The following is a 27,470-nucleotide window of genomic DNA, read 5'->3' on the forward strand; positions in this document are numbered from 1 at the left end:
ATCAAGGGGAGGCATCACGCTTCCTGATTTCAGTCTACATTACATAGTTTTAGTAATCAAAATAGTATGGTATTGGAATAGAAACTGCCACATAGTTAAAGAGAACAGAATAGTGCTGTGTATGTGTGGTTAATTAATTTTTGACAAAGTTGCTAAATATACAACTGAGAAAGTATAGTGCCTTCAACAAATGCTATTTGGAAAACTGAACACCTATATACAAAAGAATGAAACTGGACTCCTATCTTACACTATCCAGACAAATCCACTTAAAGTGAATTAAAGACCTGAATGTAAGATGTGAAACCTTAAACCTTCTAGAAAAAAATATAAGAAGTAAGCTCCTTGATATTGGTCTTGTCAAGGACTTTTTCTCTTGCCTTTACACAAAAAACAAAGGTAACAAAAGCAGAAAAAATAAATAAATGGAACTATATCAAAGTAAGAAGCTTGTGCACAGCACAGTAAACCAACTATCAACAGAATGAAAAAAACATTGTATGGAATGGGAGAAAATATATGCAAACCACATATCTGAAAAAGTGTTAATACCCAAAAAAAATACAAGGAACCCCTAAACTCAAAAGCAAAAAAGCCCCACACATATCCCAATGAAAAAATGGGCAAAGTATTTAAATCAATATTTTTCCAAGCAATAGCTACAAATGGCCAGCAGGTAAAGGTGCAGGGAAGGTGCACTCATCAGCAGGGAAATGCAAATCAAAATTACAATGTCTGTTAGAATGTCTATTATCAAAAAAGTAAGAGATAACAAGTATTAGTGAGGATGTGGAAAAAGGGGCCCTTATATACTGCTGGTGGGAATATAAACTGGTGCAGCCCCTCTGGAAAACAGTATGGATGTTCCTCAAGAAAATAAAAATAGAACTACCACGGGATCCCACTACTGGGTATATATCCAAAAGAAACAAATCATTATCTCAAAGAGATATCTGTATCCACATGATTATAGTAGCATTATTCACTATAGCCAAAAGGTGGAAGCAATCCAGTGATGGATGAACTGGACAAAGTAAATGTGCTGTATCTATGACAGAATATGATTTAGCCTTAAAAAAGAAAGAAAACCTGCTGTTTGCAACAACATGGAGGACAATACATGCTAAGTGAAATAAACCAGAGAAAGACAAACATTGCATGGTATCACTTAAACACAGAATCTTAAAAAAATGTTTAATTTGTAGAACAGAGCAGAATGATGTTTGTCTGGTACGATTGCAAAGGGAGAGTGAGTGAAATCTGGTGAGGCTGATAATAGGGTATATATATACTTTCACTTATAAGGTGAAGAAGGTCTGGGAATCTGGTATATACCTTGATGACTGTAGTTCAAAATATTGTAGTTTATAATTGAAATTTGCCAGGAGAGTAGAACTTAACTGTTCTTACCCCCCAAACGAGTGAGGTGATAGGTATGTTAAATAAGTCGATGGTGGGGATCCTTTCACAACACATCCACATATCAAATCTTCACATTGGACATTTTCTGTTTGTTTTTTTTTAAATTTTCATCTATATTTGAGAGAGAGAGACAGAGAAAGAGTGTGCAGGGGAGGGGCAGAGAGAGAGACACAGAATATGAAGCAGGCTCCAGGCTCTGTGCTGCCAACACAGAGCCCGATGCGGGGCTCGAACTCACGAGCCAGGACATCATGACCTGAGCTGAAGTCGGACACTCAACCTAGTGAGCCACTCAGGCGCCCCTGGATGTTTTCTTTTTTTAAACACATTGTACATTTTCAGTATTACAATTTTGTCTGTTACACACTGATAGATTTGAAGAAAATGAAACTGCAGACAAAAAAGATACCTGTTTGGTGTTTCTCTCTCCATGATTTTAGACCCTTCACTAAATATTACAAATATGTGTGTGAGGTTAGTACAGTGGTTCTTTGTTAACTTGCCAGATTAAGGCATTTAATATATCTGTGGATCCTAGTTTCTTCAACTATAAACCTCGTCAGTTCATTCATCCAATAAATATTAAAAAAAATTACTTTAACGTTTAATTTTGCCAGTGGGACAGAGTGCGAGTGGGGAGGAGACAGAGAGAGGGAGACACAGAATCCGAAGCAGGCTCCAGGCTCTGAGCTGTCAGCACAGGGCCCGACGTGGGGCTCAAACTCAGGAACTGTGAGATCATGACCTGACCCAAAGTCAGACACTTAACTGACTGAGCCACCCCGGCACCCCTCATCCAATCAATATTTATTGAGCGCCTTTTTTATGCCAACCATTCTTTTAAGCAGTAGAAGCACATTATAGTTATTGTAAAAGAGATTTAAAAACAGTTTATGTTTTTATTTTATTTTGAGAGACAGAGTGTGAGCGGGGAAGGGGGGCAGAGAGAGAGGGAGACACAGAATCTGAAGCAGGCTTCAGGCTCTGAGCTGTCAGCACAGAGCCTGACGCGGGCCTCGAACTCATGGACTGTGATATCATGACCTGAGTTGAAGCCGGATGCCCAGCCGACTGAGCCACTGAGGTGCCCCTCATAGAGATTTTTTCTAATATACAGTGACTCTCTTTTGACATTCGTTCATCGCACCTTTCTAATGAAAAGACAAGCCATTCTGTGCAAGTCATTGTCAGGACTCATGAGTCATCCCTGCCTGCAGGGAGGGCAGCTGAAGGTAAATATCAGGAGAAGTTTCAAAACTGGTTCTCACAACGGAGTCAAGTCCCTATTTGCTAGATTTAAAAGAGAGAAAGGGTGGGGGTTTCTTACTGATGTGGGACTATGATTCTGTGTATTGAGTGTGTTGAGGCAGAGACGGTTAATGGTGGGTACACAGGCCCCATTGGTAGGCTGCGACAAGGTTAGCTCAGTCAAGAAGATGATCATATTGGAGGCTATTGTGACAAAAGAACCATGGAAGGCACTAAGAAGCCAATATCCGGTTGAGAGGAGAAATGGTCCTCCAAGGGCAATTGCAACACCCAGTTCTAGAAGGTTCTGAGTTTGCCAAGATTCGGAGATAAAGCTATTCATAGAGGTCCTTGGGTTGTCAGGACTCCCACTTCCCTTTGTCCATCCTTAAAGTGGCAGATGTCTGGGAATAGCGCTGCCAGTTAATACAACGTCAGGAAACACAAACTATTCACTTTGCTGGACAATCTCAGAAATAAACAGATTTTTTCTTTTTTCTTTTTTTTTTTTTGCCTTTCGGAGCAAAATACAATGGTTGAAACTCAGTCATTTGACATCATTTTGTGTTTAAAGGAAACGAGAGATCGACGTGGGAGGTGAAAATGACTCTCCTGGTCCCAGGGAAACCTTATAGGAAAGCAGTGTTCTGCAGGCACCCAGCTGATCTGGGGAATTGGTGTGAAATCTGGCAAAATAGTGGGCTTGCCCTAGCTAATGGGCCGCCCCATTTCTGGAACCATGAAGGGAGGGCAGAGTCCATTCAGCTACTTTCAAGAGCATCCAATTTTGAAAATTTAGGTTTACAGTGTAACCCTGATTACTATTTTTTAAAAAAAATTTTTTTAACGTTTTATTTATTTTTGAGACAGAGAGAGACAAAGCATGAACAGGGGAGGGTCAGAGAGAGGGAGACACAGAATCTGAAACAGGCTCCAGGCTCTGAGCTGTCAGCACAGAGCCCGACGCAGGGCTCGAACTCATGGACCTCCAGATCATGACCTGAGCCGAAGTCGGCCACCCAACCGACTGAGCCACCCAGGCGCCCCACCCTGATTACTATTTAATCAGCAACCTAGCCTCACTTCTCAGGAGGTAAAGCTATAGAACTCACCACTTGGGCCTGGAGACTCACTCACATGGACAAAATGAGTTCTTTCTTTAAAAAAAGTTTTTTTTAATGTTTGTTTATTTTAGAGAGAGAGAGAGAGAGAGAGAGAGAGAACACAAGCAGGGGAGGGGCAGAGAGAGGAGGACAGAATCCGAAGCAGGCTCCAGGCTCTGAGCTGTCGGGGCAGAGCAGAATGTGGGGCTCAAACTCACCAACCTTGAGGTCATGATCTGAGCCGAAGTTGGCAGCATAAATGACTGAACCACCCAGGTGTCCCACAGGCTCCGTCTTTGGCCCAATACCTATAGATGTGACCTAGCCTACTCAGGCTGCCGTAAGAGAATACCATATACTGAGTGGCTTAAAACAACAGAAATTTCTTTTTTTTTATAGTTCTGAAGACTGCTAGTCCAATATCAGGCTGCCAACATGGTCAGGTTCTAGTGAGAGTTCTCCTTCTGGCCTGTGGATAGCCATCATGTCCGTGTGCTCTCTTTACCTCTTTTTTATGCATGCACAAAGGAGAATTTGCTCTCTGGTGTCTCTTCTTATTAGGGTGCTAGTTCTTTTTTGAGGGCCCTGTTCTTATGACCTTGTCTGACCTAAATCACCTCTCAAAGGCCCCATGTTCAAATACCATCACCCTGGGGGTATATAGCTTCAATATATGAATTTAGGGGGACACGATTCACTTCAGACTAGGGTGTACTTGCTTCTTGTCAACTTTACCTACAGATAAATTGACAGGGGTGTGGGGTTTTTTTTATCTGCTTTGGTCCTCTTTTTTAAACTTTTGTTTTTTTAAATAATCTCTACCTCTTATGTAGGGCTCAAAGTCACAACCTGGAAAACAAGAGTCACATGCTCCACTCACTGACCCAGCGAGGCGCCCCTCCCTTGGTCTTTATTAAAGAATAGAGATTTCTAGAAAGTCCAGAAATACATAATGCTGTGCATAAGCTGCTTATGCTTAAGGCTTAGCGTCAGGAAGGCTTAGCGTCAGGAACCACCTTAGTTTCATTCTTTTACATCTGAAATCAGTTACAATTACCGATTTGTTACCAACTTCAAGACCTAATATCCTAAGTCAGGAAGGAAAAAGCAGCCTGTTACCTCCAGAACTGATTTGATGTTCACAGCTAGACCTTAATATCATATAGGGGTTGTGTGATGCTGGGCTATTTTGTTCTTCTCTTGGACACAATCTTATAGAATACCAGGTATTGACAAGATTACTCCAAGAGTTTGATGAGATGAAAGAACAACGTCATTTCATAATTTTGTCCAAACACAGAGAATCAGGGTTACTGTGCCTCCCACAAAACACCCAATCATAGAATTCCACCCACTGTCCTCAACATCCAATTTAAAGTGAATTCCTGCTGGGGCACCTGGGTGGTTCAGTCGGTTACACCTTCAACTCTTGATTTTGGCTCAGGTCATGATCTTAAGGTTCGCGGGATTGAGCCCCGCATCGGGGTCTGCACTGACAGCACAGAGCTTGCTTGGGATTCTCTCTCTCCCTCTCTCCCTCTCTCTCTCTCTCTCTCTCTCTCTCTCTGCCCTGCCCACGCTTGTGCTCTCTCTCTCAGTCTTTCAAAGATAAAAAAAAAAAGCGAATCCTTGCTTCTTCAGTCCCTCCCTCAAATAACTCAGGGGAAACCCCAATTGTGTAATAAGTTCTATCACCGTCTTACTGAGATAGCCTATGATTCCCCATGATGTATATTCTCTTTCACCACAAGGAGTAATAAATCCAACTTGTTCAACCACAGATGTGTTCCTGGTGGGTGTTTGTCTGAAGGGCATTGATATGAAGGTACAGTTGCCTCTTGAACAACATGGGCTTGAACTGCATGGGTCCACTTATACGCAATACGGTATGGTGCCTGTATTTTCTCCTTCTTATGATTTTCTTAATAAAATTTTCTTTTCTTTGGCTTACAGAATATGTGTTAGTTGACTATGTTATCGGTAAGGCTTTCAGTCCACAGTAAGCTAGTTAATATTAATAGTTAAATTTTGGGGGAGTCAAAAGTTAGACAGGGATCTTCTTATAGGTCTATTTTTGTTTTAGTAATAATCTCTATACCCCATGTGGGGCTCAAACTCACGACTCTGAGATCAAGAGTCACATGCTCTCCCGACCGAGCCAGCCAATTGCCCCCTCATCAGGTATTTTCAACTGTGTATGGATCATCCCTTCTAACTCTCACCTCGTTCAAGCATCAGCTGTATTTCTGGCCTCAGATAGAACGCGGAATAGAAGCCCCACCTTCAACTGACAGCAGTTGTATGTACTAAGAAGTGTTATTCTTCCAGTCCTCTTCTGCAGATGCTCTTTCTACTGGCTAGATACTGCTGGTGCGTTCAGGTGCTAAGTCCTGGCTTTATCTATTCATCCTGGTCTCCATTTCATGCTCCATGTGGGCCCTGTGCCGTATTCTGCCAACTCTGTAGAGTTCCTTGCCTAATATGCATGCTCCAGGGGTGGTACTTGACAGGTAGGAACCTGGTCTAGTTCCTTGAAATCTAGGCAACGTAGGTGCCCCATTAGGTTATTCACCACCGTCCCTAAGAGTGAAACCATTTTACTCGCAAAGAAGACTGCCTTTATCCCCTTCTGTTCTCCCTGATATGTGCTAGAGTCACATCAAAAGAAAGAGAAATGTAGTTGCTCATTTAGTTAAGCAAATTTGAATTAAGTGCCTAGGGTGGGTAGAGCATTGTGTAAGGTTTATTTAGAGCCACAGCCAACAATATGAAACAATTTTTCTGTCCAAGAAGCTATTAGGAAATATATACACCATCATATCAAGAAGCAGAATTAAATGCTATGATACAGGAAAAGGAAAAGTGCAGATAATTTCAGTATAATTTTAAGGAGAATTGGTCCAAACATTTCCTGACTTCATTGGAATTTTATCCTCCCAGATACATGGAAAATTATACTTAGTTCTGCTTGTTTCTCTTACTGTTTCAATAAACAGAATATTATGGAAATATGGGGTAAAATTGATTTCCGTAATGTGTAAGAAGCTTCAAAATGTGAGTGTATGATTTCTCAGGATCTGCAATTGTATCTTAATAAGTACTATAACCTAGTGATTCTTTGGGACACACTGATTTCTCAGTATTTTTCTTAATGTTTTAGAATAGACTGTAAAAGAAATTTGAATTTAAAAAATTAAAACCCAGGTTTGGGTTAACAATAGTTGTTTCTGAACTTCATTTTTCCAAGTGTGATAGCGTAATGAGAGAAGATTCTGGAGCTACATTGCCTGGATTTGAATTCAGATCCCACTCTTTAGTAGCAGTATGACCTTGAGAAATGATTTAATTTACCTCAGCTTCATCCATAAGATAGGGATAATAATAGTCCCTACTTGATAAGATTGTTGTAAGGATTAAATGAATTCATTTTATAATGTATTTAGACCAGTGATTGGCACCTAGAAAGCCCTGTATCCATTTGACTGTAACTATTATTAAAAGCTTAAGGTAATAATACATGGCGGTTATCACCAACATTCTGTTCCAAATAAAATGAAGTTTGACGCACATAAAATGAGGTCTAACAATAAAGGTGGAATCATTCCATTTCCCTTTTAATTTGATTTTTCATTTCTCTGGATCCTGATAAATGCCTTACCATGGACCAGCGTTTAGACACTTGAGAGACATTGACTTGTAAAAATAATGACCTGTAATAATAATGAAAAAATAAAAAGCCTAACTTCTATTTAAAGTGGGAAAACACAGAGATTTTGTCAAGCCAGTTATGAATAGGAAAGCTCAAAACAGAAACCGTACTTGCCAATTACTAGCCAGTATTGTTGGTATTAACTCTCTGTGTTTACCAGTGCAGTCCAAGTTCTGATCACCACTCGCCCTGTTACCAAATACTTCCAGTTCTCCTGGGCATATTGTACAATCAAATTTCCCTGACCCTTTGGAGTTAGGGGGAGACATACGATCTGCCCTGCCCAGCGAAATGTGAGCGGAAGGAATGCCTGTCGCTTCTGGGTAGAAGCTTCGAGAGACAGCGCGTGATCCACTGCCCTTTGGTTTGCCTCAGCAACTGTGTAGGTACAGAGCTGGCGTCCCCCTCAGCCTGGGTTACAGAGAACAACAGAGATCAGAAGCCGATGCTGATCTACACTGAACACCCCCTTGTGAAGAAGAGCCTTTGGTGTTTGTTGTTTGAAGCCATTGAGATTTGAGGGCTATTACCATGGCATAAGGTAGCTGCTTCTCTCTGATATGCGTGTGGTTGTGTTTCTAGCCGTATGCATATCCTCCCCCTGTGAGACAGACAGACAGACAGACACGACCGAGGAGAGTTGGCTTTCACATGAAATGCTAACTACTCAAATGAAGTCGCACTGTCTGGGTGGCCCTTCACACTTCTATTGCCCCTTGCAGAGCAAAGTAACATGCCCCTCTAATTCAAGCACAGAATTTGCTTGCCCAGTGATGATCAGCTTGGCATCATTCCTAATATATTACCTCCTCACAAGTGTGTTCCTCACAAGTGTGTTCTTTGTATATGATAGCTCCCTTGGTGCCCCCAAAAGCCCAGGAGAGAGGAAAATGGAAAGATCGTCTGCTGAAGAACAGCCTTTTCTTCCAGTTAGAAACTGGTCTTGGAAAACCCAGGCTCTTCGTAATCAGCTAGTTAAATTAGCGGTGGATGTTCTGGCCTTGATGAGGCTGAGATTGGAAGTCACGTGGTCACCGTATCAACATGACAGCCTCTCATGCACAGCATGCAAATTTACAGTGAGAGGCTTCTCTAGTAGGACCTCAGTCCCCCATCCCTCTTACTGTGTTCTGAATAATTGTATTCTATTCATTTTGAGTTGGTCAAATGGTGACCCTTATTGTCCATCCTGACTGACTGTTGGAATCATCTTATAAGTTTTAAAATTTTACATGCCTAGGCCCTGCCCTCAGATATCCTGGTTTAATTGGTCTGGTGGGTGTCATGGACCCAAGCATTTTGTCTGTGTCCATTTAGAGGATTTTATTTATTTTTTTTTTAACTGTTTTTATTTATTTTTGAGAAAGAGAGAGAGAGAGAGAGAGACAGAGCACTAGCGGGGCAGGGTAGAGAGTGGGAGACACAGAAGCAGGCTCCAGGCTCTGAGCTGTCCACAAAGAGCCTGACACGGGGCTCGAACTCCCCAACTGTAAGATCATGACCTGAGCTGAGCTGAAGTCACACGCTGAATCGACTGAGCCACCCAAGCACCCCTAGATAATTTTAATATATAGATGGTTTTGAGACGATTATGTGGATTTTCCAGGAGACAGACTGTCTCTGTCTCTCTCTCTGTCTCTCTGTCTCTCTCTCACACAAATAAATAAACATTAAAAAAAGACCTTTGTGACTCATTTTATAGAGTTTCCTCATCTAAAAAATCAGAGTAACAGTAACTAATGTACAAAGTTGTCGTAAGGACTAAATTAATTAATTTAGGTTGTTTTGGTGATTTGAGAGTGCTTGGCACATAGTTCCCAGGAGGTGTTAGCAGAGCAGAGAGGTGGATGGTTAGGGAGGACCTTGTTGAGAAGGTGACATTTGATCACCTTCTCATTATTCAAACTGAATGATGAGATCGAGACAGCTCTGAAAATGTCACAGAATGTCACAACAACAGATAAACAGGAAAGTAACTAAGAGGCTCTGAGTGAGGAAAGACCTTGGCTTGTCACAGGAAAAGAAAGAAAGCCAGTGTGTTGAGAGTGTAAAATTTGAAGGAGGTAGGTTTAAAGGCTGGGAGGTAGGTGTGGCATAATCAATGTATATTTGGTTTTTGTTTCCAGTTCCTGACACAGAGCTCTACAATCTTGGGAATTTCCCGAGGTGTGATTCCCATGTCTTCTGTTACTCCTAAAAGCCTCTTCTAACCATACTTGAGTTTATGCTAATGAGGTTACTCTTGGCAGGCCTCTAGAGAGCTTCAAGATGGGAGCTGGTTGCCAGAGGAACTAGCCATGTGATTAGAGGGTCACAACTTTCAGACCCACCCCTGGGTCAGACCAACATTGCCTGTTGCCCAACCTTGCTTCCTTCTTATCTTTCACAGGGGCTGATCCTCAAATTAGTCTATTAAAGTTACTGATGACAGTCCTCATCTCAGAGCCTCCGTTTTGGGGACCATAGCTTGCAGTAAGTACCTTGCTTTCCACATCTTCTTAGATCTACTGCTGTTCACATATCCCAGAATATCAACAAATATTTGTCACATTAATAGATGCATGATGGCAAAGGGTAGTGGTGAATATCAGGACAGGTTGGGCAGCTGTGTTGGTGGTGAGCTGAGTGATGGAAAGGAAAGATAATGGAGTATCGTAAAAGGAGGCACAAACCCAGAAGAGGGAAGAAACCTTCCAGGCTTCCTTTAAAAAAATTTTTTTAACATTTATTTACTTTTGAGAGAGAGATAGAGACAGACAGACAGAATATGAGCGGGGGAGGGGCCATGAGAGGGAGACACTGTATCCGAAGCAGACTCCAGGCTCTGAGCTGTCAGCACAGAGACCGACGCGGGGCTCGAACCCACAGACCACAAGATTATGGCCTGAGCCAAAGTCAGACGGCCAACGGACTGAGTTACCCAGGCATCCAGAAACCTTCCAGTCTTCTTTCTGAGAAGTTCGGCACAGGACTTAAGACAGTGCGTATTTATTTGAGCTCCCAGTGTGGCAGAGCTTCAAGGGGTGAATACAAACTTGTATCACCAGCAAAACCTCAACCATTAATGTTTTGGGGCTCTTTCACCTACCTTCCCCTAAACTAAGAAGCAGAATGTGCTTATTTTCTTGATTATGTGACCTCCTTCTCCTCGGCTCATCTAGCAAACCCCAAATCCTGAGATACGTAAGTAAGAAGGCCAGCAGAGGAGTGGTAGTGAATTCCAACAAGCTCGAAGAGCACACGGTAATGCACAGTGCTTCCTGGTGCGTGTAAAGGTGACAGTGATAAAGAGAGGGGACACAGCGTGACCACAAAAACCGTATCAATTCGCCCTGGTGGTCAGTCAACTTAGAGCCTCATCTGGTTAAAGGTGGAATGTGGGGACTCCCTAACAGGTGTTGTCGGTAGTGACAGCTCAAAGGGTAGCATCAGACGGTTAATCCACGCTCCCGTGACAGCCTCGGGTGACTGAGGGAAACAAAACGACGTGCTTCCTATCATTACTTTGACAGTCACAGTGGACAAAGCCAGATAATACCTGGGATTATGTGTATTTCCCAGAGTGCGGTTCGGCACAAGTGGAGACTAGTTGGACAAGAGTGGACAAAACCGACTACTAGTGGTCTGCTCTGCCCTCCCGGATGCATTCCCAGCTCTTCTGCCTTTCTTTCCCGTCAGGAACTGCTTCCATGTACTTCCACTCCCTATTGTGATTTCCTGCTAGTGAAGGTGTGTGTGTGTGTGTGTGTGTGTGTGTGTGTGTGTGTGTATTAAAACATAGTGGGGCACCTGCCTGGCTCAGTCGGTGGAGCGTGCGACTCTTGATCTTGGGGTTGTGAGCTCAAGTCCAACGTAGGGTGGAGAAGTTACTTAAAAATACAATGTTTTTTTCACATTTGTTTATTTTTGAGACGGAGAGAGAGCGTGAGCAGGGGAGGGGGCAGAGAAAGAGGGAGACACAGCCTCCAAAGCAGGCTCCAGGCTCTGAGCTGTCAGCACAGAGCCTGATGAAGGGCTCGAACTCAGGAACCACAAGATCATGACCTGAGCTGATATCGGACGCTTAACCGACTGAGCCACTCAGGTGCCCCTGAAAAATACAGTTTTAAGAAAAGTAACTGCATAGAGTAATGTGCATAAATCTTAAATGTACGGCTCAATGAAATTTTACATGTGTGTGCACGTGTAGAACATTTCCAACTTCCCAGAGAGCTCTGTCATGTCCTTTCCCAACTATTATCCTGCAAAGGTGACGACCATTATTTTGGCTTCTGTTATTGTTATTGTTGACTATCTTGCCGGCTTTTGAAGTTCTCATAAGTGGAATTATGCAGCATGTACTATTTTACGGCTAACTTCTGTTGTTTGATAATTCGACCGTGACATCTGTGTAGGTGCTGTTGGCCGAGGTTTTGAGCATTTTCATTGTTGTTGAGTAGTGAGTTTATGTATACATATCAGTTTAGTTCTCAGTTCTACTCGACTGACATCTGAGTTTTTTCCTATTTATGTTACGTGTTACAAATAACCCTGCATTGAACGTTCTTAAGCATGTCTTTTGGTGAACATAAACACTCATTTCTCTTGGGGATATAGTCAGTTGTAGAGAACTGTTCATGTAAAAGGTATACGATGTTTTTAGCTTTACGAGAAACTACCAAACAGCTTTCAAAGTGGTTGTACAAATTTACACTCCTATCATCAATGTATGAGATTTCTCATCACTCTATATTCTCACCAAGTTCGGTATTGCTAGTCCTTTTAAGTTTGAACATTCTGGTCGGGGCATCTGGGCAGTAGTTTATGATCTAGACTCTTATCTTCTTTTGCAAGTCCAAATTTTCCCACCTCGTTTTTTTCAAGTGTATTTTATTTATTTATTTTGAGGAGAGAGAGAGAGAGAGAACAGGGAGGGGCAGGAGAAACAGGGAGGGAGAGAATCCCAAGCAGATTCTGCATTGTCGGTGGAGAGCCCGATACAGGGCTCAGACTCACAAACCATGAGATCATGACCTGAGCCGAAATTAAGAGTCAGACGCTTAACTGACTGAGCCACTCAGGCACCCCTGCCCACCCCATTTTTTAGCAAAATACGAATTATAGAGAACAAACTGATGGTTACCAGAAGGGAGGTAGGTGGGGGGAATGGGTGAATAGGTGATAGGGATTAAGGAGTGCACTTGTGATGAGCACGAGGTGTTGTATGTAAGTGTTGAATGACTAAATTGTACACATGAAACTAATATTACACTGTATGTTAACTAACTGGAAGTTAAACAAAAGGTAAACAACGAACAACAACAACAACAACTAGACAAAAATAATAAATGAGTAAAGAAGCAAGATGCAGCTGCTCTGGAAAACAGTGTGGAGGTTCCTCAAAAAATTAAAAATAGACCTACCCTATGACCCAGCAATAGCACTGCTAGGAATTTACCCAAGGGATACAGGAGTGCTGATGCAGAGGGGCACTTGTACCCCAATGTTTATAGCAGCGCTTTCAACAATAGCCAAATTATGGAAAGAGCCCAAATGTCCATCAACTGATGAATGGATAAAGAAGATGTGGTTTATATACACAATGGAGTACTACGTGGCAATGAGAAAGAATGAAATCTGGCCATTTGTAGCAACGTGGATGGAAGTGGAGGGTATTCTGCTAAGTGAAATAAGTCAGTCAGAGAAAGACAGATATCATATGTGGATCTTGAGAAACTTAACAGAAGACCATGAGGGAGGGAAATGGGAAAAAAAGTTACAGAGAGGGAGGGAGGCAAACCATAAGAGACTTTTAGGTACCAAGATCAAACTGAGGGTTGATGGGGGCTGGGGGAGAGGGGAACGTGGCTGATGGGCATTGATGAGGGTACCTGTTGGGATGAGCACTGGGTGTTGTATAGAAACCAATTTGAGAATACATTGTATTTAAAAAAATTAAGGAAGAAAGAAATAGTATGTAGGATATGAACACTGACTACATATATGTAATAAACGTTAGTCAATAGATATCATTCAAACCTGATAAAATAAATCCTAGAAGCCTATGTAAAGTAAATGGGTACTAACAGCAATATCAAAGGAAATAGTAGAATGAAAACCAATGGAACCAAAAAATACAAATTCCATATATATCAAAATAATTTTAAAAATAATACAAGGAAATAGACCATGCAGAGAAACATGGTAAATATAGGATAATACCACCAGAAAAATAAAATTACAGAGTTGAGATCACCTATATTAGTCTTGTCAATAAATGTAAATGAGCTTATGTCACCTTTTAAAAGAAAGGAATTTTCCAGTTGATTCTCAAAAATTATTTTGCTTGGGGCACCTGGGTGGCTCAGTCGGTTAAGCTTCTGACTTTGGCTCATGTCACGATCTCGTGGTTCACGAGTTCGAGCCGCATGTTGGGCTCTGTGCTCAGAGCCTGGAGCCTGCTTCGGATTCTGTGTCTTCCTCTCTCTTTGCCCCTGTCCTGCTCATACTGTGTCTCTCTCTTTCAAAAATTAATAAACATTAAAAAAATAAACATTATTTTGCTTGTGCTACATACATGTAATAAAGTGATTCATAAAGAGTCAAACACATAAACGTATAGCAAATGTGTAGAAACAAAACAGAAAAACAGGTGTTTCAAATCTCATAGTAGACACAGTATGCAAGAAAAAATAGAAACACAATAATAATAGACAAATTTAACACACCAATTGCAGCCCAAGGCAACCCACATGGACAAGCAAATTGTTAAAGATTTGGAATGTCCATAAAATATCATTAAGTTAGGTCATGTGGACTTACTTTGAATTTTTCGCTCAAATGTTAGAGAATGTGCATTTTTCAAGCACACATAAAAATTCATAAAAATAAGCCATATATTATGTCACAAAATCCTTCAATAGGCTTCATAAAGTAGAAAGAATATCACAAAATTTTCACAGTGCAGTAACAAAATCAGATAACAAAAAGACCCTTTCACTTGAGAATTTTAAAACTATACATCACTCTATTGTAAAATAAGAAATATAAATCAAAACTGCAGAATTTCTTTAATGTAATAATAATAAAAACATATATTAGAATATATGAGCAACAAAATAGTGATCGGTTCAAAGAATATATTGTCTTAAATCTGAGCAATAAAAATACAAGTGCATATAAATGAACTCAAATCTCTGAAACCGACAGCATCATAATTCAGAAGAAATCAGACACAGAATCAATAGACATAATAAGTGGTATGCATGAGGCAAAAAAAAAAACCCCAGAAAAACAGTAGGAATAATAAATAAAATGTCACCCTGAAAAAGTCAACAAAAATAGACAAACCACTACCCAACCCAATTAAGAACAAAAGGAAAAATCACAAATATGCAAGATAAAAATTGACAAGGAGGAAGTAAACATTGGGATAGAAGGAGTTTTTAACCATGAGACTGCTGTTTCTTTTCAATGATTTATTTTTGTTTCTGAGAAAGGGAGAGAGAGAGAAAGACAAAGCATGATCAGGGCAGGGGCAGAGAAAGAGGGAGACAGAGAATCTGAAGCAGGCTCCAGGCTCCAAGCTGTCAGCACAGAGCCTGATGCAGGGCTCGAATTTACGCATTGCGAGATGTTGAGGCGAGCTAACGTGGGACGCTCAAAAAACTGAGCCACCCAGGCGCCCCAAGAGATTGCTGTTTCTGCTGCTGCCTAACCCTAGATGCTGCAGCCTGAATAGCTACTATGTCGGAGGCTTGACTGAAGTAGATACTGCTCACAGCACCAAGGATACTTCTGCAGCAGGAGCTCAGCTCTCCTGCTACTTTCTCCCTTGACACCCAGATGCTTCTGCGGCCACCCTACCCTGGAAAGTGGATTAAGCGTGGAAGCTGCTCACTACCAAATCAAGCTTCAGCACGGGTATATCGAAGTTGCGTGATTGTGCCCTAGCTGAAAGGAACCTGTGGAGGGGCGTCGCCTGGGTTCTACCTTAGGGAGATGAGATCCGAACTATCCAGACGTGTCAGAGGTGTTCGAAAAGTTCTGGGCCACCCTGTCAAATAGTAACTTCAAATGTTCTGCTTCATGCCTGCTTCATGCAGAATTCCAGAGTCGTTTATATTTGTAAATCATTAGAAGCAACCTAAATACCCATCCTTAGAGAGATGCTTAATTAAATTATTAAACATTCTTACTTCTGGGGCTCCTGGGGGACTCAGTTGGTTAAGTGTCCAACCCTTGATTTCGGGTTAGGTCATGATCCCAGGGTTGTGGGATGGAGACCCATGCTGGGCTCCATGCCGAGCTTGGAGCCTCCTTAAGATTCTCTCTCTCTTTCTCTCTACGTCCGCCCCTCTCTCCAGCTTGCATGCATGCACTCTCTCTTTAAAAAAAAAAAAGTCTTAATTTTGGGATGCAATTTAAAAATAAAAGGATTGAAAAAGTTCTGTGTGTGTTGTCAAGGAATAGTATCTTGTAAGGTTTAAGACGTTATGTAAACAAGTTCAAGATATGGAAATATGTGTACCTATCTGCACACATGTGTTTTTTGAACATGAATAGCATTCTCCTATTCATACTCATAAATATATGCTTCTAATTCTACGTAAACACATAGAAAAAAGACTGAACAGATATACATGCAGATGTTAAGTTTGATTACTTTTAGGTGGGAGAGACTGTCGCGTGTTAGAGGCACAGTAAATGGAACATTCATATTTAATTCTTTGGTTTTTTTGTTAAAGATTAAAAAAAATTTTTTTTAACGTTTATTTATTTTTGAGACAGAGAGAGACAGAGCATGAACAGGGGAGGGTCAGAGAGAGAAGGAGACACAGAATCTGAAACAGGCTCCAGGCTCTGAGCGGTCAGCACAGAGCCTGATGCGGGGCTTGAACTCACGAACTGTGAGATCATGACCTGAGCCGAAGTCGGACGCTCAACCGACTGAGCCACCCAGGCGCCCCCATTCATATTTAATTCTGTACAAGTCTCGCTGTATGAAGTTATCATCATAAGACCATCTTGTGTTTGGCTAGTGAATTTCAAAAACATTAAATTGATGGGGAGGATAAAGCTTTAGAATATAATATGTAGTCCGGGGGCGCCTGGGTGGCTCAGTCGGTTAAGCGTCCGACTTCAGCTCAGGTCCTGATCTCACAGTTTGTGAGTTCGAGCCCCGCGTCGGGCTCTGTGCTGACAGCTCGGAGCCTGGAGCCTCCTTCCGATTCTGTGTCTCTTCTCTCTCTGTCCCTACCTTACTTGTGCTCTGTCACTTTCTTTCTCAAAAATAAATAAATAATAATAAAAAAGTAGTCCATATGATCTACACATTCGGCTCTAAGGTCCTTTTTTGTTTTTAATTTCTTTTCAGGTTAGTTAACATATAGTGTAGTCTTGGTTTCAAGAGTAGAACCCAGTGATATATGTCTTACATATGACACCCAGTGCTCATCCTGAACAGTGCCCTCCTCAATGCCCATCACCAGTTTAACCCATCCCCCAAGTGCCCCTCCAACAAACTGAGCAGCCCTCAGTTTCTTCTCTATATTTAAGAGTCTCTTATGGTTTGCCTCCCTTTTTGTTTGTATCTTAATGTTTCCTTCCCTTCCCCTATGTTCGTCTGTTGAATTTCTGAAATTTCACATATGAGTGAAGTCATATGATATTTGTCTTTCTCTGACTGACTTATTTCACTTAGCATAATACCCTCCAGTTCCTTCCATGTTGTTGCAATGGCAAGATTTCATTCTTTTTTATTACCGAGTAATATTCCACTCCATTGTGTGTGTGCGTGCGTGCGTGTGTGTGTGCGTGCCTGTACATATATACCTACACTACATTTTCTTTCTCCATTCATCAGTCGATGAACATTTGGGCACTTTCCATACTTTGGCTATTGTTGATAGTGCTGCTATAAACATGGGGGTGCATGTGCCCCTTCGAATCAGCATTTTTGTATCCTTTGGATAAATTCCTAGTGGTAGTGCCATTGCTGGGTCCTAGGGTAGTTCTATATTTAATTTTTTGAGGGGCCTCCATACCGTTTCCCAGAGTGGCTGCACCAGTTTGCATTGCCACCAGCAGTGCAAAAGGGTCGGCTTTTCTCTGCATCCTCACCAACATCTATTGTTGCCTGAGTTGTTCATTTTTGACTCTAAGATTCTTAACGGCCAAGGCTCGAAATGGCAACATCCTCAGTCGCCGAAATCTCCTTGTTCACAGAAGGGGAGAAATTTCAGCTACCCTGGCACCTCAACATTTTACCTGATATGAAGGTTTTGTGGCATAATACAAAATAAATATGTGGTCTTTGTCCCTGTTTCCTGGCACAGAGCTCCTTGGATTCGTCTGAGTGATAAGAGGATCTTATTCATGCTAAGGGGGTGGCTGGGGGCCCCCTAGACTGCTTCAGAGGCCTGGTCACCAGAAAGACCAAGCCATGATGAGAGGGTTGGAACGTTCAGGCTCCTCACTTCCCACCTCCAGGTAAGGGAGAGGGCCAGGAGATTGAATTCAATCACTGATGGCCAATGATTCTATCAATCACGTCTATATAACGAAACCTCCAGAAAAACTGTAAACAACAGGGTCCATGGAGTTCCCAGGTTGGTGAGCACATTGATGAGTCCTGGAGGTGGCTCACCCAGAGAGGGTATGGAAGCTGTACCCCCCATGCCCCCCAATACCTTGCCGTATCCATTTGGCCATTCTGAGTATCCTTTATAACAAACCAGTAATAGTAAGTAAAGTACGTTCCTGAGTTTTGGGTCATTCTAGCATATTCTTGAATCTGAATTTGGCTATCAGATTTGTAGCCAGCCAGTGAGAGGTATGGGTGGCAATCTGGAACTTGAAATTAGCGACTGAATTCGGGGCAATCTTGTGGGACTGAGCCCTTAACCTACAGGGTCTGTGCTAACTCTGGGGAGTTTCTATCAGAATTAGGTTGAGCTGTTGGCTATCCAGCGGGTTTTAAGAGAATCGGAGAAATGGTGTTGGAAAAGACACTTGCATATTTGGTGTCAAGAAAAGCAAACTCCAGGCATGGATAACTTTTTCACATGTGTGTCTAAGTAGGAGTATTGAGCAATGTAGGTGACAATTTTCTGCAGATCACATCTATATATATATTTAATTTTTTAAAGTTTTTAAAATTATTTATTTTTGGGAGAGACAGAGCGCGAGTGGGGAAGGGGCAGGGAGAGAGGGAGACACAGAATCCAAAGCAGGTTCCAGGCTCTGAGTTGTCAGCACAGAGCCCCACACGGGGTTCGAACCCACAAACCGTGAGATCATGACCGGAGCCCAAGTCGGACGCTTATCCGACTAAGGCACCCAGGCGCCCCTCACACATACATTAAATGCAATAGTGGGAAGGTTCCATGCAAACTTTTCAGTCCTGCAAGGACCACAGTTCCTCTATTTAATACCTTCCTATTTCTAAATCGCATCATTGGCCACCAGGGAAAGGAGAAAGAAAGGAAGGACAGTCATCATTGGTAAGGATAAACCACTGGTCAGATAACCTCTAGCAGCTTCTTTAAACATTAATGCTTTGTAATAAGACCAGGGCTCACTTAGTAACCACGAGCTTCTTGCCGGTCAGGTTTAATGATTTGAAATCCATGTTCATGTTCCTCCCTCTCATTGCCACATAACTTCAACTAAGCGCTCTTCAGATGGAGAACCGACTATGGAGCCGACACTGTTGACATCCTGTCCCATATTTCTTTGGCCTGCCAGAGTTCACCTGCAGCTGCAAATAAAGACCGTTCTCAGTACCTCTTAGCTTCCCAATATAAGCACCTGTATCTGTCTTCTTTCCTGCCTGAGGGCTTTCTCTGGCCTGGAAGCCTTGTGCCACACACAGGCGTTGCATGGAAGTATGGGTGGGGGGGTGTTCATGCCCCCTGAGACAAACTTAACCAATGGGGGAGGCGACCTGTGAAGAAATACTCCGTCTTCTCTCCTCTCTCCAACCCTAGTCCATTCCATGTGGGTTTTCAGAGGATCCCAGCAAGTTTAAGGTCCAGTTGCCCGCAGTGGTAACCTGCTTGTGAACACACACTGTATTAGCTTTCCTCTCCTTTATTACTTCTTCACGTCTGTTCCCCGCGCTCACCTCCGAGATGAAGCATTTGCATCCACATCCTCACCTCAGAGTCTGCTTTTCAAGGGGCCCAACGTAAGGCCAAGCATATTTACGACATACGTGGATTTCTGCATTCTCATTTGAAATGTTAGAATAAGGTCAAAGAACTTAGGTCAAGTTTGTAGGCAGAAACTATGAGCCCTCTAAGGGTTGAGAAATATTTTTTAAAGATTTCTTTAAAAGCTTATCAATCAATATCCGGTATGGTAAAGAACACACAGAAATCCATTTTCTAGTGACTACTGTTATAACCTGACCATGAAGGATCAGTTTTCCCTGTTAACATTTCTCAAATCCAAGTTCAAGACTGAATCCTTTGGAGACCCTTTTATTGAATGAATAAAGAGTCTGTTTCCATCATTTCCTTCAATGTATCTTCCTGTCGGAGATGTGATAGTCTTGCAAAAGCACAAAGCAATGCAAAATGATTTATTTAAACATGCCTACCAGGTGATTGCCTGCCTTAGTTGTCTTTTCAGACACAGTAGCAGCCCAGGGGGTTTTCTGTGCTCTAAGCCTGAAATAAGTTCCGGAGAAGAAAGAGAAATTTGCTGGTTTTGGTTATGCGATCTCGAGTACTGTGTGGGCGCATGGCCAGTCTCCTAATCTGGAGAAACTTCTGAGAAAAATATACACCGTTATTATAAAATCTGTGTTTACTGAGGTAAGGGAGGTTCAGAGAAGAAAATCAAATGAAAAAATAATGGCCCACATTTGCAAATGTTTTGTAGTCAATGTGATGAAATTATGAAAGCTCTCTGACCCTTGTTCTGCAAGTGTACCATATGCAGAGCCTGATACTTGTTTCTAAATGAGGGGTTTATCTCCAAGGGTCAGAAATACTTCGTTTCACATATGGGTATAAGGTTTTAAATTCTGACCGATTCGTTTGCATCCCCTAAGTTGCTTTTCGTTTTCAGAATGTCTTTCACATCGAATGCTTTCCAATCTGCTCTATTCAGCACACAGGCTAGGTATTGCTGTTTGTGGACAGAATATGTGTTTTGAAGTAAATGCCAAGTTTGATCAAGATCTATTGCAATTGGTTTCTCAGAGCTGTTTTGAGATTTCTTTCTGGGAAGGGAAGATTGCATTCAGGAATCATGCAAACCTTATTTCAAAGACCGTTATCATTTTCTGGGGCTCGCCCTTCCCTAAAACCAACTACTGTCCTGAAGCTACTGTTGCTTTATTCTATCAGAATCTTAAATGTCTTCAAGACTAGAAATTTGGATATTGTTATTAGATTCAGATCTGATAATGGTTCACTGTCTTATTAGAGGTAGAATTTCTTATTTGCTCTGAATCTTTTGTCACGGCCATAAAAGGGGGATAAAATGTTTTTACCTCTTCGGTTATATAAAGTCATCCTTATCGTCCATCGAAAGAATTTATTAAGTATTGATTTATGAATGGAGCCATGCTTGGCAGGCATAGGCAGATCGTAACTTTCTCTGGAATATGGTTAATTTCCTTCAGTGCACCACCATGATAGACCAAATATATTTATGACACACAGATAATTGAACAATAAACATCTGAATGAATAAGCATAACATTCAGGTGTTTGCAATATGTAGAAGTAAAAGAGTTACTGAATTTATGTGGGAACTAGTGAGTGGAGAGTCGAGGTATATTTTATGTTGAACATGATAATGGGAAACTTGTTCACTCAGGCAATTAATCCGTGAGGGTTTTCTTAAGTAAGTGGGGTTTTATTTTATTTTTTAAAAATTATTAAGTTTTACTTATTTTTGAGAGAGGGAGAAACAGAGTGCAGGTAGGGGAGGGGCAGAGAGAGAAGGAGATGCAGAATCCGAAGCAGGCCGCAGGCTCCACGCCCTGAGCTTTCCGCAGAGTCCAACATGGGGATTTGAACTCACGAACCATGAGATCATGACCTGAGCCGAAGTGGGACGCTCAACCTACTGAGCCACTCAGGCACCCCTTGTATTTGGGTGTCATTCCAGAATGTCATATGGCACTGATAGGACGAGGTAAAATGGCACTTTACAATAAAAGAAGAGGGAGGGAGGGGCAGACAGAAGAGGAGGGAGAGAATCTTAAGCAGGCTGCACACTCAGTGTGGAGCCCAATGTGGGGCTTGATCTCAGGACCCTGGGTCCTGCCAAGAGTCAAGAGTCAGAAGTCTTGACTGCCAAGAGTCAAGAGTCTGCCAAGAGTTAGAAAAAAAAAAATCAAGAGTCAGTTGGATGCTCAGTAAAGTGTTCCTTAGGGTCCACTGTGTGGCAGGTATGCAAGAAACGGAGCAAATTATTCCAGAGATACTCTTCTTTCAAGGTTGAAGTGGTAGAAGACTGAGAAGAAGGAGATTCTTTAATTCTGATGTTGTTTTGAACAAATTGTTCTGTTCCTGGTAATACTCCCAAATCCTTGACTATTCCTGCTGTGCAGATTTATTTCAAAATGAATACATAACATCCAACCACCTATAACAAGCAAATGGCTTGGAAATAAGGAGGAAACAATGACACTGCTGTTTTAATGAAATTAACTTAAATTGCAGGTAAAAAAAGGTCTCATTTTGTTTATGGATTCAAACTCTTTAGGAAAAAAGAGATGTGTGGGTTGGTTTTTTTTTTTCCAGCTGCCTTAAAATATGACTTTAAGTCACTACTTGTGACAATAAGATTTTTCTAATAGTAAAGCTTCTCTAGTTACAAACCTTCTGTGAAATTCGAGAGACATAAAATTTCATTTAAAGAAGGCAAACTGCTTACGTGAGAGGGAAACTAAGAAGCAGTCATTGGAAACGTACAATTTTCAGATAAGAAGAAAAAGTCATGAAAAATGGGGCTTGTGTTGTGTAAAAGGGCTATCATATAATTTTGTTTGCATATCATGTATAAAGAAAGGAACCAGAACCTGAGTCATCTAAAGGATTGAGTAAAGTTGCTGGAAAGGGCTATTGATTATCAGAAGTTTCCTATCAGTTCCTTTTTGCTCCCCTCTACCCTTTTGGCATACATTTGTCGTAGATTCGTGTATCTATCACCCCAATCAGGATATAGAACAGTTCTGTGAGCCCACCAAAATGACCTCATGTTATCCTTTAAAATTTTTTTTAATGTTTACTTAGTTTTGAGAGAGACAGAGCACGAGCGGTGTAGGGCAGAGAGAGAGGGAGACACAGAATCTGAAGCAGGCCCCAGGCTCTGAGCTATCAGCACAGAGCCCAAAGCGGGGCTCGAACTCACGGACGGTGAGATCAAGATCTGAGCCAAAGTCGAATGCTTAACCAGCTGAGCCAACCAGGTGCCCCTGTGTTATCCTTTTATAGTCACACTCTCCTCCCCCTCCCAACCTCTGACATCCACTGATCTTTTTTGTCTTTCCAGAAAGTCTTTTTTTTTTTTTATTGTTTATTTTTGAGAGAGAGAAAGAGAGAGTGAGCACAAGTTGGGGAGGGGCAGAGAGAGAGAGAGAGACAGACAGAATCCAAAGCAGGCTCCAGGTTCTGAGCTGTCAGTGCAGAGCCCAATGTAGAGTCAAAGTCACAAACTGTGAGATCATGACCTGAGCCGAAGTTGGACACTTAACCAACTGAGCCACCCAGGCACCCTAATTCCAGAATGTTTTAAACTTGGAATCGATGCAGTAGTAACCTTTACAGGCTTGCTTTATCCAGTTGGCATAATGCCTTTGAGACTGATTAATCTTGCATTTATCAATAGTTTGTTCCTTTTCATGGCCGAGTAGTATTCCGTTGTATAGGTGTACTAGTTTTGTTTATGCATTCACCATTTGTTGTTGTTGTTGTTTTAATATTTCTTTGTCTATGTCTTTTGAGGGTGGGCAGGGGCAAAGAAAATCCCAAGCAGGCTCTGCACTGACCGCATGGGACTCGATGCAGGGCTTGATCCCACGAAGTGAGAGATCACGACCTGAGCTGAAATCAAGAGTCCAACGCTTAACTGACTGAGCCACCCAGGAGCCCCTCCATTCACCATTTGAAGAACACATGCGTTATTGACAAATAGAGCTGCCACATGCACTCATATACCGGCTTTGGTATAAACATAAGTTTTCATTTCTCTAGGGTAAATATCGAGGAGTAAGAGAGCTGGATTACTTGAGAAGTGTATGTTGAACTTTAAATGAAACTGCCAAACCATCTTCCAGAGTGGCTGTACAATTTTGTATCCCCACTAACAATGTATGAGAGTTCCTGTGGCTCCACACCTTTGCCAGCAACTGATATCGTCGATATTTTTTAATGTAATGATATCTCCTCAGGGATTTAGTTAGCATTTCCCTAATGGTTAAAAACGTTATGCATCCTTCCACATATTTGACATCTTACTTGCTCTTTGGTGAAGTGTACGTTCCAGTACTTTGCAAAATGTTTTCGGAATTTTTATAGAAATAATTCACATACAGCTGGTTGTGTTAGTTCACATGCAGCTGGTTGTGTAAAAAATTTTTTAATGTTTGTGTTTGAGAGAGAGAGACAGAGCATGAGCGCGGGAGAGACAGAGAGAGAGAGAGGGAAACAGAAGACCCAAAGCAGGCTCCAGGCTCTGAGTCATCAGCACAGAGCCCAACTCGGGGTTTGAACTCATGAACTGCGAGATCATGAGCTGAGCCGAAGTTGGACCCTTAACTGACTGAGCCTCCCAGGCGCCCCAATTCACATGCAGGTGTAAGAAATAATGTAGAGAGATCCTTTTCTCCTTTTTTTTTTTACCCCCTAAAAGTTTTATAGTTTCACATTTAAGTCCATTATCTACTTTAAGTAAATAGTGCATGAAGTGTGAGGTCTAGGATAAGGTTCATTTTTGTTTATGGAGGGCTAATTGCTCCCACATTTCTTTTTTATTTTCTTTTTATTTATTCACTTATTTCTCATTTTTTAAAAAGTAAAGTCTAAGCCCAGGTGCCTGGGTGGCTCCGATGGTTAAGCGTCTGACTCTTGGTTTCAGCTCAGCTAATGATCTCCCTGTTCGTGAGTTCAAGCCCCGGTTCTGCCACTGACCTGCTTTCTGCCCCCCCCCCCCCCCAAAATAAATACACTTAAAAGAATTGCGTGCTTTCTACCCACTTATCCAGCCAGGTGTCTGCTCCCACATTTCCTGAAAAGACTCTTCTTCCTCTATTAAACTGCATCTGTATCTTTGTCAAAAATTAGTTGGTTGTACTTGTGTTGGAGCTGTGTCTGTGCTCTCTATTATGACCCAGTGATCTAAGCAGCTACCTCTCCACCAATACCAGACTATCTTGATGACTGGAACTATAGAGTAAGCCTTAATATTTGCTAGGGTGAATCTTCCCACTTATTCTTTTTTATCAAGATTATTTTGACTATTTCTTGGGACTGTGCTTTTCCCTATGAATTTTAGAATAAGCTTGTCTATTTCTGTAAAAAACATTTCCACAGATTCTGATAGGAATTTTCTTATCCCAGTATATCAATTAAGAGAGAATTAATGTTTTACAATTTTGAGCCTTCAAATTCATGAGCCTTCAAAAACATGGTATGTCTTTCTATGTATCAGGTCTTTAATTACTTTCATCAGTGTTTAAAATTTTCCAACATATAGATCAAATACATGTTTTGTTAAATGTATACTTAACTCTTTCATTGCTCTTTAGCAATTTTATTATTTTTTGAAGATGTTTATTTATTTTGAGACAGAGAGAGAGAGAGAGAGAGAGAGAGAGAGAGCATGCACACACACTAGAGCAGGAGAGGGGCAGAAAGAGGAGGAGAGAGAATCCCAAGCAACCTCCTGCTGTCATGATCTCATGAACTGTGAGAGCTGAAATCAGAGTCATATGCTTAACCGGCTGAGCCAGTAAATTACTAAAATTTTTGCTATTTTAGTAATATGCCATTTTAACATTTGGTTTCTGCACATTCCTGTTACTATATAGATATATAATTTAATTTTGTGTGTTCATCTTATTATCCTGTGACTTTAAAGAACTCACTTATTAGTTCTAGGAGGTTTTTTCTTTTCTTGTTTTTTTTCTTTCTTCTTAGACTTACATGCTTTTTATTTCTTTATCTTGCCTTATTGAATTGGTTAAAACTTCCATCACTGTATTGGGTAATATCAGTAAGGCAGACATCCTTGTTTTATTTCTGATCACATGAAAAAAATATTCATTCTTCCATCAGTAAGGATAATAGTAACCATCAAATTTTTGTAGATGGTGTTTATCAAGTTAACGAAGTTGTTCTGTTTCTAGTTTCCTGTGAGTTTTATAATAAATAGGTTTTGAAATTCATCAAATACTTTTTCTGCATCAACTGGTAAGATCATGTGATTTTTTTTTTTTCTTTAGACTTAATATGGCTGAACAATGTTGGGTTTTTTGTTTTTTTTAACTATGGAACCAAATTTGCATTCCTGGAATTGTCTTCTGTTGGTCATGTCTGTCATTCTTTTTATACATTGTTAGATTTAATTTTTAGTATTTTGTTGAGGGTTTTTGAATCAAAGCTCATGAGAGCTATTGATCCATCGTTTTATTTTTTCCTACATTCTTTGTCTAGTTTTGATATTAAAGTCCTAATAGCTTCATATAATGAATTGGGAAGTGTTCCCACCTCTTCTATTTTCTGTAACAGATTGTATAAAATTGGTGTTAATTCTTTTTAGACATAGGGGAGAATTTTCCAGTGAAACCATCTGGATCTAGATATTTTATTTTGAGAGTTTCAAAAATTCCAAATTCAATTTCCTTTAATAGTTATAGGGCAATTCACATTAAGTGTTTAATATTAGAAGAGCTCAGATAGTTTGCACTTTTCTAAGAACTGGTCCATTTCATGTAAGTTGTCAAATTCATGTGTGTAGAGTTGTTTCAAGTATGTCATTATTATCATTTTGTTGTCTGCAGGGTCTGTAATGATATTCCCTCTTTCACTCCTAATCAGGTTATTTATGTCTTCTCTTATTTTTGCTTTGCCAGGTCTTGCTTGTGGGTTGTCAATTGTATTGATCTTTTAAAAGTACCAGCTCTGTGATTCATTAATTTTTCTTTATTGTTATTCTGTTTTCAATTTCATTGATTTTTGCTGTGATCTTTCTTCGTTCCTTCCATGTGTTCACTTTGGCTTTATTTTTCTCTACTTTTCTTAGGTTCTTGAGGTAGGATGTTAGATTATTGATTGGAGACTTTTCCTCTTTTCTGATGTACACATTTAAATTTAAATTTACCTCCTAGCACTGCTTTTGCTATGTCCTACAAATTTTAATATGTTGTATTTTAATTTTTATTCAGTATGAAGCATTTTTAATTTTTTTTTTACTGTTTTATTTGAGAGAGAGAGAGAGAGAGAGAGAGACAGAGTGTGAGTGGGGGAGGGGCAGAGAGAGAGGGAGACACAGAATCCAAAGCAGGTTCCAGGCTCCAAGCTCTCAGCACAGAGCCCAATTCGGGGCTCAAAGTCAGGAGCCGAGAGATCATGACCTGAGCCGAAATCAGACACCCAACTGAGTGAACCACCCAGGTGCTGCAGTACAATGTATTTTTTAAATTTCCCTTGATGCTTATCATTGAGCAATAAATCATTCAGGAGTGCAGTTTTTAGTTTCACAGTGTTTGGAATTTTTCTGTTCTCTTTCTGTTGTTGATTTGCAGTTATTTCTTTGTGGTCAGAGAACAGACTGTATGATTTGAAGATTTTAAAATTTGAACAGTGCCCTATCTTGTTTTATGTGCCTCTGGTACTTGAAAAGTATGCGGATTCTGCTCTTGTTGGGTGGAGTTTTCAATATTAATTAGATCTTTTAGTTGATGGTGCTTTTGAGTTTTTCAATACCCTTGCTGATTTTCTGTCTAATTGCTCTAATGGTTGTTGAGAGAAGGATGTTGAAGTCTC

The 27,470-nt window shown here is 40.9% G+C and overlaps 1 long non-coding RNA gene across 1 annotated transcript in view; it reads left to right on the top strand.

The window, feature by feature from the left end:
• Window positions 1-27,470, top strand: part of LOC145713927 (uncharacterized) — a 465,264-nt gene that overhangs the window by 296,445 nt on the left and 141,349 nt on the right. Inside the window, exon 5 of the long non-coding RNA XR_014136730.1 lies at window positions 9,872-9,954. This is a non-coding gene — a long non-coding RNA (uncharacterized LOC145713927). The remainder of the gene's footprint in view (window positions 1-9,871; window positions 9,955-27,470) is intronic.

Source organism: Panthera onca, chromosome X (assembly GCF_046562875.1).
Source record: "Panthera onca isolate mPanOnc1 chromosome X, mPanOnc1 haplotype 2, whole genome shotgun sequence".
NCBI lineage: Eukaryota > Metazoa > Chordata > Mammalia > Carnivora > Felidae > Panthera > Panthera onca.